Below are 9,725 nucleotides of genomic sequence, written 5' to 3' on the forward strand. Positions count from 1 at the left end.
TTAATGATTCCGGAAGTTTATAAAAATTAGAAAAAGTACCATTTTCTCAATTTTTTTTCAATTTTACTTGTTCTTTGCTTTTAGATACAACCTAGTAGGGATTATACACTGTCTCTTATTGGAGACCTTGAGTGTTGCAAATTCTCCTCTCCTTTGAAAACTTTCGGTCATCGAAAGTGCTTATTCTAAAATAGGTCAGGGTACAAGGTTCTTATTTGCCTTCTGTTTCCTAAGTGGCTTCTTCTACTTTATGATTCTTCCATAGGACCTTAACAAGAACGATTTCATTGTTTCTCAATCTTTTGACTTTCTTGTCTATTATTTGAATCGGGTCTTCTTTATACGTTAGGTCATCTCTCAAGAAGAGAGTTTCATGAGCCAGTACGTCCAAAGGATCTAGGGTATACTTCCGTAGCATGGATACATGAAAGATATTACGTACTGCAGACAAATTTGGGCATTACCCCATTCTATAAGCCATAGATCCAATCCTTTCTAATATCTCAAAGAAACAGGTAAACCTAGGGCTTAGCTTCCCCTTTTTACCCTACCTGAGCATCCCTCTCATGGGGTGCTACCTTTAGGAACTACCTACAATTCCATGTCCTTGCGCCTTAGGTCTGCATAGCTTTTCTCTCGGCTTTGTGCAGTTTGTATCCTAGCTTTAATCTTCTGGGCTGCGGCGTTGGTAATTTGCACCAGCTGTGGCCCAATAGTTGTCGTTTGCCCCCCTTCTTCCCAACAGATAGGGGATTGAAATCTTCATCCATAGAGAATCTCGTATGTGGCCATTTGTATGGTGGCTTGGCAACTATTATTATAAGCAAATTTCATAAGGGGTAGGTACTCATCTAAGCTTCCTCCAAAATCCATCACATATACCCTCAACATGTCTTCCAATATTTGCTTGAACATTTATTTTTGACCATCTGTTTATGGGTGGAATGTCGTTCTATAACTGCGTACCTAATGCCTTTTGTTGAATTTTCAAGAAGCGAGATTTAAATCTGGCATCTCGAACTAATACTATTACCTTTTGTTGAATTTCCAGAAGCGTACCCAATATCTTTACTATGAAAATTCATTTTTAATGTTAGCAAGAGTAGCTAAGTTGGGAGATTGTTAGACTGAAGTTTGAAGGTCACACATGTTTTATCCACGTTAAACGCACCTAATACAAGTTTATTACCTGACTATACAATCTAAAAACATAACTTGCTTATTTAATCTGAAATTTGTGATTATTTCTTTTTTAAATATAATGAATTAGCGGAAGTACCTTTACTTATGAATTTTTATTTTTAATATTAGCGGGGATAACTCTGTTGGGAGAGCGTCAGACTGAAGATTTGAAGGTCACGTGTTTGATCTCCACGTTCACCGCACCTGATTCTAGTTGCATAACCCGACTATTCAATCTAAAATTAGTCATTATTCCTTTCTGAAATCTCAATGAATTATCGGAAATACCTAACGTGTTCTAGTTCACCGCACCTTATACAAGTTGGATAACTTGAATATCTTATTAAAAATTAGTGATTATTTTTATTTAAAATTAAAATGAATTAGCGAAAATACATTTACTGATGAATTTTCATTTTTAATGTTAGTGTGGATAGCTTAGTTGAGAGAGCGTTAGATTGAAGATCTGAAGGCCTCATGTTTGATCCACGTTCACCACACATGGTTCACATTGCATAATTTGAATATTAAATTTAAAATTAGTGATTATTTCTTTCTAAAATTTCAATTAATTAGCGGAAATACCTTTACTTAAAAACTTTCATTTTTAATGTTAGCGGGGATAGCTCTGGAGAGCGTCAGATTTAATATTTGAAGGGTTCGATCTCCATGTTCACCGCACCTATTTCGCTTAACCTGACTATTCACTAAAAAACTAGTCATTATTTTTTTTTTTTAAATCTCAATGAATCAGCTAAAATATCTTTATTGATGAATTTTCATTTCTAATGATTGCGGGGATAGCTCAGTTAGGAGAGCATTAGACTAAAGATCTAAAGGTCATGTGTTTGATCCACGTTCACAACCCTTGGTTCACGTTGCATAATTTGACTCTAAAATTAGTGATTATTTATGTTTAAAATATAATGAATTAGTGGAAATACCTTTACTTATGAATTTTCAATTTTAATATTAGTGAGGATAGCTCAGTTGGGAGAGCGTCATATTGAAGATTTAAAGGTAACGTGTTTGATCTGCGATTATTTCTTATTAAAATCTCAATCTCAATGAATTAGCGGAAGATCTGTCACGTTTTTTATCCAAGTGGCATAAGTTGACTAAGTTGCATAACTTGACTATTCAATCTAAAACATATGATTATTCATTTTTTATGTTATTTGGGATGGCTTAGTTGGGAGAGCATCAAATTTAATATTGGAAGGTCTTGTGTTTGATCTACATTCATTGCACCTTATAGTTTAATAATTGATTATGATTTTTTTTTTTTTAATCTTAGCGGGCTCAGTTGGGAGAGTGTCAAACTAAAGATTTGAAGGTCACGTGTTTAATCTTCACATTCACCACACCTATTTTCATTTGCATAAGCTAACTATTCAATAAAAAATTAGTTATTATTTATTTTTAAAATTTCAATGAATAATGAATTAGCAGGGATAGCTCAGTTGGGACTGAATATCTGAAGTTTACATGTTTAATCCACGTTCACCGCACTTGGTTTATGTTGCATAAGTCCATTAAGTTGCATAACTTTATTCAATCTAAAACTAGTGATTATTTCTTTTTAAAATATAATGAGTTAGCAAAAATACCTTTACTTATGATTTTTGTTTTCAAATATTAGCAAGGATAACTCAGTTTTGAGAGCGTCGGACTGAAAATCTAAAGGTCACGTGTTCGATCCACGTTCACCGCACCTAATTCAAGTCACATAACTTGACTTCTGACTATTCGATTTAAAATTAGTGATTCTTCCATTTTAAAATATCAATGAATTAGTTAAATACCTTACTAATTAGTTTTCATTTTTAATGTTAGCGGGGAGAGCGTCACTGAAGATCTCAAGGTCACGTGTTTGATCCACGTTCACCACACCTGATTCAAGTTGACTAAGTTGCATAACCTGACTATTCAATCTAAAATTAGTGATTATTTCTTTTTAAAATCTCAATGAAGTGGTGAAAATATTTTTACCGATGAATTTTTATTTTTAATGTTAGCGGGGATAGCTCAGTTTGGACAGCGTTAGTGAAGATCTGAAAGTCACGTGTTTTATCCACATTCACCGCACCTAATTCAAGTTGACTAACTTCATAACCTGAATATTCAATCTAAAATCAGTGATTATTTCTTTTTAAAATTACTTGACTATTTAATCTAAATTTAGTGATTATTTCTTTTTAAAATTTCCGAATTTTCATTTTCAATGTTACAGGGGATAGCATAGTTGGGAGAGCGTAATATTGAAGATTTGAAAGTCACGTGTTCGTTCGACCTTCACCACACCTGATTCAAGTAATATAACTTACTATCTTATTTAAATTTAGAGATGATTTCTTTTTAGATTTCAATGAATTAGCATAAATAATTTTACTGGTGAATTTTCATTGAATTTTCATTTTAATGTTAGCGTAGATAGCTCAATTAAATTGGGAGTGCCTCTACAGATCTAAAGATAGTGTGGATTCCTAATTCTTTACTTGACTATAAATGCTCTGTAAGACATTTAGTAAAATGACTCATTTTATTGCGTGGAACAATAAAATTGATCTTCAGTAGAATTGTCAATACATTCTACTTTCAATGTTGCTAAGTTGTGTCCCTTTGATGTAGGTGATGATTTTTCTTATTTGAGGACGAATTCTGAAGAGGAGGATGATGATAAGAATCATGGTGTACATTCTACTTTCAATGTTACTGACTTGAGTCCTTTTGATGTAGGTGATGATTTTTTTGATTCGAGGACGAATTCTTTTGAAGAGGGGGATGATGATAAGAATTACGGTGTTCCAACTAGACCTATTACACAACCCAAGGCCAAGAAGATTCAACAAGCATTCATACTTCATCTACAAAATTGGATAGGCTAGGTTCAACCATCATTTCATGTGTTACAAGATGATTCGTTTGAGTCAAGACCATTGGAGATTGAAAAGTAAATATTTGCATTGTTGAAGTTTGCAAGCATCATTTCAAACAGTAAACAGATTAAATCTAAACAAAATGTAATCAAACCAAGAGTAAATCAAATAAAAAACAAATTGACTCCTTCCTAACTATCAGAAGATTTAACAAAATACAGCAATATAAACAAACATTAATCTTTAACACTCCTCCTGGTTTAGATGATGCAAACTCCAAGTTTTTTTTCTGAAATTTTCAAACTTGCTAAGTGACAGAGGTTTGGTAAGGACATCTACAATTTGATGTTCAGATTTGCAATAGCAAAGAGTCACATCACCACTCTTTTGAACTTCTCGAACAAAGAATAACTTGATGTTAAAATGCTTAGTTTTTGCTCCAAGTTATCAACTGGATTATTGGAGATTGCAATAGCATCTTTGTTATCAACTAGTATCTCAGTGCTGTGTTTTTGCTCCAAGTTTAGATCCATGAGAATTTTCCTTAACCATAGAGCTTGATTAACTGCGGCTGTTGCAGCTATCAATTCTACCTCAGCAGTGGATTGAGCTACAGTTTCTTGCTTTCTTGAGCACCAAGAGAACGTGCCTAATCCGAGGCAAAACCAGTAATCAAATGTACTCTTCATGTCATCGATTGAGCCACCCCAATCACAATCAGAGAAACCAATTAGATTCATTTCCTTGTGCTTTAAGAACTTCACTCCATAATTCCAGGTCCCTTTGATGTATCTGATAACTCTCTTTGCAGCTTTCATGTGAGTCTCATTGGGACAATGCATAAATCTTGAGAGAATACTTACAGCATTTACGATATCAGGTCTGGTTGTTGTTAAGTACATCAGGCACCCTACCAAGCTCCGGAACTCAGCTTCAATAACTTTGGCAAAACCATCATCTTTGACCAGCTTCTCCTTTTGATTCATAGGAGTATTCATTGCTTTGCAATCCTCCATCTGAAATTTTTTAAGTATCTCCTTTGCATACTTTCTTTGAAAAATGAACACTTCATCTTGGGTTTGCTTGATCTCAATGCCAAGGAAATATGACATCAGACCAAGGTCTGTCATTTCGAAGATCTTTTTCATTTCCAGTTTGAACTTGTTAATTTGCTTAGGATTGTTTCCTGTAATTAATAAGTCATCTACATAAAGAGAAATGACTAAAGTATTTGTACCGTCATGCTTGTAGACATACAGAGTGAGTTCAGAGACTTTTCTAAAAGCCAAGACCAACCAAATGATCATCAATTTTACTGTATCATGCTCGCAGAGCCTGTTTAAGACCGTATAAAGCCCTTCTCAGCATGTAGACTTTATCTTCATTGCCTCTGCTCACAAAACCTTCAGATTGCTCGACAAAAGTTTCTTCTTGCAAGACTCCATTTAAGAACGCAGATTTAACATCTAACTGAAATACTTTCCAACTCTTTTGAGCAGCAATAGCAAGCAACAATCTTACTATATCAAGCCTAGCAATAGGTGCAAATGTTTATGAATAGTCAACTCCAAAAACTTGTGCATATCCCTTCACAACAAGTCTTGCTTTGTATTTGTTAATTGAACCATCAGGATTTAACTTTGTTTTGAATAACCATCTTACTCCAATTATCTTTCAGTTTAGAGGTCGATCAACCAAATTCCATGTTTTATTTTTCTCGATCATCGAAAGCTCCTCCTGCATTGCAGCCATCCAATGTTGGCTATTTTTTGCATCATGGAACCCTGCAGGCTCACAAATAGCTACATTACACCTTTGATAAATATCAGACAGTAACCTTGTACCTCCCACAGGTGCATCATCAACCAAATCATCTTGTTGTTCATTTTCAGACAATTTTAGTCGTTCATCTTCAGACTCTTCTAACATGCCAACAAAGATGCCAACTTCTGACTTTTTATCAAGCTTATCACGCTTGACCTGTGCAATGTAAGTGAAGCAAAGACACCCAAATACTCTAAGGAACTTTAAAGAATGTTTGTAACCATACCAAACTTTCACTGGTGTTAGGTTCTTCACAGCTTTTGTTAAAATTTGATTTTGCAAGCACATAATAATGTTTGCTGCTTTTCCCGAAATACATTTTGGAAGATTCTTCTCATGAAGCATGCATCTCGTCATCTCCATTATGAATCTATTCCTCCTTTCACTAATGCCATTTTGTTGAGAAGTGTATGGTGTTATCAATTGATGTTCAATTCCATTGCCAGTCTCTTCACAAAACCTGTTAAAAGTTTCTGAAGTATTCCTTGCTATTATCTGATCTTATGGTCTAAATCAAGCATGCACCTTCATTCTCAACTTTGGCTTTGAATTTCTAAAATACACTTGCAACTTTTGACTTTTGCTTCAGCAAGAATATCCAACACATTATTGTTAGATCATTAATAAAAGCAATGTAATAAAGATTACCATTTAATGATGGTGTTTGCTGAGGACCACAAAGCTCAGTATGAACAAGCTGCAGTTTTTTCGAGGCTCTCCTTGCCTGTTTAGAAAAGGGTTGCCTATGTTGCTTCCTAAAATTACAAGTACGGCAAGGAGGCATGTCCTTACAAATGTTAGGGAGTTCTTCTACCAGCTTCTTTGATGGCATCGGAAGCAAACCTCGATGATGAAAGTGTCTAAGTCTTTTGTGCCAAATCTCAGTGGCACTAAATCTGGATATAAAGGCCGTCAGATTTAAAGCAAAGCTTTTTCCTTCCATTTTGACATTGAACAAGTCTTTGTCACTAGCATCTTTGATCAAGCACTGCTTATTCTTAAACAACACTTTATAGCCTTTATCAAGTAACTGACCAACTCTTAACAGATTTTGATCAATTTTAGGCACAAATAAAACATCCGAAATAAATTTTGTACCTTCATAGCTTGTTAGCTACTTGCCTTTTCCCTTGACTTCCAAGCGTTCACCATTGCCAATCCTCACTCTCTTATCTTTGGTGTCTTTTAATTTCTCAAAAATCTCCTTGTTTTATGTCATGTGATTTGTGCACCCAGTGTCAATCAACCAGCTCTCGCTTGATTCTTTGCTTGAGGAAGAAGTGACCATAAACAATTGATCTTCTTCTTCTTCTTGATCAACTACTTGTGCATCTACTTCTTTCACCTGATCTTGGGCTTTGCAGATCACGACTTCATGTCCAAGTTGATTGCATTTGGAGAAGAAGGCATCAGGTCTTCTCCAACACTTGTATGGTGGATGACCTTTCTTCTCACAATGGCGGCAAGGTGGATAGGATTTTTTGAAACCTTATCCTTTTGTCTTTTGAAAATTGGCAGATGGATCTCCATTCGTCGATTGGTTTTTGAAAATTTTCTTGTTTTTATACCTTCTGTTGTCTTGATGCTTGACATGTAAGGCACCTTCAATCACCCCTTCTTGCCTCATAGACCTCCTTTGCTCTTGTGCTTGTAAAGCATTCAAGAGCTCTGTAAGAGAAATCTTTGACAAGTCTTTGGTGTTCTCCAGAGTAGTAATGGTGGCTTCAAACTTCTCTGGAACAGTGACTAGCAACTTCTCAACAATCGTGGAATAATTTAATACAGAACCAAGCAATCTCACCTTGTTGGCAATGCTGAGAAGTTTGTCAGAGTACTCTTTCACCGATTTAGACTCCTTCATCTTCTGCAACTCGAAATCCCTAATCAAATTCAGGGTTTTCATTCCAAGAATCCTCTCATCTCCTTCATATTCGGCCTTGAGATAATCCCAGATTTCTTTGGCTATTTTGAGGGGCATTATTCGCATGAAGATCATTTGAGATATAGCGGCAAATAGGCAAGCTTTCGCCTTTGATTTCCTTGACTTCTTTTCCTTCTGTAATTTGATTTGTGCTACAGTAGGATTTGCTGGAAGCGGAGGGATCTCGTAATCCTCTTCTATTGCTTCCCATGTATCCAAGGCCTCCAAATAAGTCTCCATATGAACTGCCCACATTTGATAATTGTCTCCATCGAAGATTGGTGGTGCAACAGCGGAAAAACTGGATTCTCCTTCCATCTTGATCTCACAGATCCCTTAAGAAGATAGCTCTGATACCAATTGTTAGTGAAAGAGGGATTTATTGAATGGTTGAGGAGAAGATTGATATTTGAAGAGTAAGAATGCTCTATATATAGAGAGAGAGAATACAAATAGATATCTAGAAAATCTACATAGAAATCAGTAAATCTGGTAACAAACTAGTAAACAAATTAAATTAAAGCAAAATCTAATCAAATCAAGAGTAAATCAAATAAAAAATAAATAGACTTCTAACTATCATAAGATTTAACCAAATACAACAATTTAAACAAACACTAATCTTTTACAGATTTAAAGGGATCGAGATTAAATCACGGTCACTAACTTTTTTTATGGGGAGACTATAATTACCCATAAATTATTATGTAAAAGCATATTTGTGAGCAATGAAATTGATCTCTTAAGTTGAGACGTTCCCGTTATAGAAATTTGAGCATATCTTTGTAGTTTTTAAGTTACATACAATTCTTGTGGTAGATTGCATCTGAGCTATTTAACCTTGATCAAGTTGGAGTGACTCAATTTAGAAAAAGATTCCAAATCTTGCTTCTAACTCTTGAATCTCATAATCTAATTCTATCTTTTATCTCTTTGTTGATCCAAATTTTGTATAAGAAGGTGTTAAGTTCTTTAATACAAGGGTTCTTGCTTCTACAAAACCTTGGCTCGTTGGGCTGAAGCTAACGGCTGGTCTATCATCCTTCAACGAGATCTTCTATCCCCATGACTTGCTCTGATGCGGTCGTTCTTCTAACGCCGGTGACACATCCAATTGTCGACATTGGTAATGTGAGTTTGGAACCCATCCATTGAGGTTCTTGGAATGATTCTATAGCTTATCATTTCCCTGTTGGGAGTTGGATCATGGGTCTTGGGCGAAGGAATCCTTGGTTTACCGCCCTTCGAGTTGAAGAAAGTGTCATAAGGCTAATTTTTTTCAATTTTATTGATTTGTTTTAGTGATTTTATTGGAATTTATTTCAATTTTGTCAAACTCACTCGGGTGCTCATCTCAATCATTTCACCCTTGTTGGCGTTCAATAAGAGAGACCTTGGAAATAACCGGTAACTATTCAACTGGATTATCACATTAACAATTTGAATCAAATTAAGTGACATTAACTATTTGAACCACCTCAACCACACTTGTTGAACTTGGCCAAATGTTTATAACTAGCAATAACAAAGGTACAAAGTAACACAAACAAAGGTACAAAGTAACACTAACAAAGGTATAAAGTTCATAAAAGTGTTTTTAATCTAAAATACAATTGAACTTGACAATTACAGTACCTCTCAAACGTAGGTAAAGTTTAAATTCGGGTCTCCTTGTCAAACTCACTCGGGTGCTCATCTCAACCATGATGGCGTTCAACAAGAGAGACCTCAAAAATAGCCGAATTATCGCATTAACCATTTGAATCAGCTCAACCCCACTTGTTGAAATTGAAACAAATATCTATAACATAACACTAACATAGGTACGATGTTGATAAAAGTTTTTTTAATCTAAGATACTATTGAACTTGACCATTAAAGAGCCTCTCAAACTTAGGTAAAGTTTAAATATAATTGGT

Source organism: Cucurbita maxima, unplaced genomic scaffold (genome assembly GCF_002738345.1).
Source record: "Cucurbita maxima cultivar Rimu unplaced genomic scaffold, Cmax_1.0 Cma_Scf00056, whole genome shotgun sequence".
NCBI lineage: Eukaryota > Viridiplantae > Streptophyta > Magnoliopsida > Cucurbitales > Cucurbitaceae > Cucurbita > Cucurbita maxima.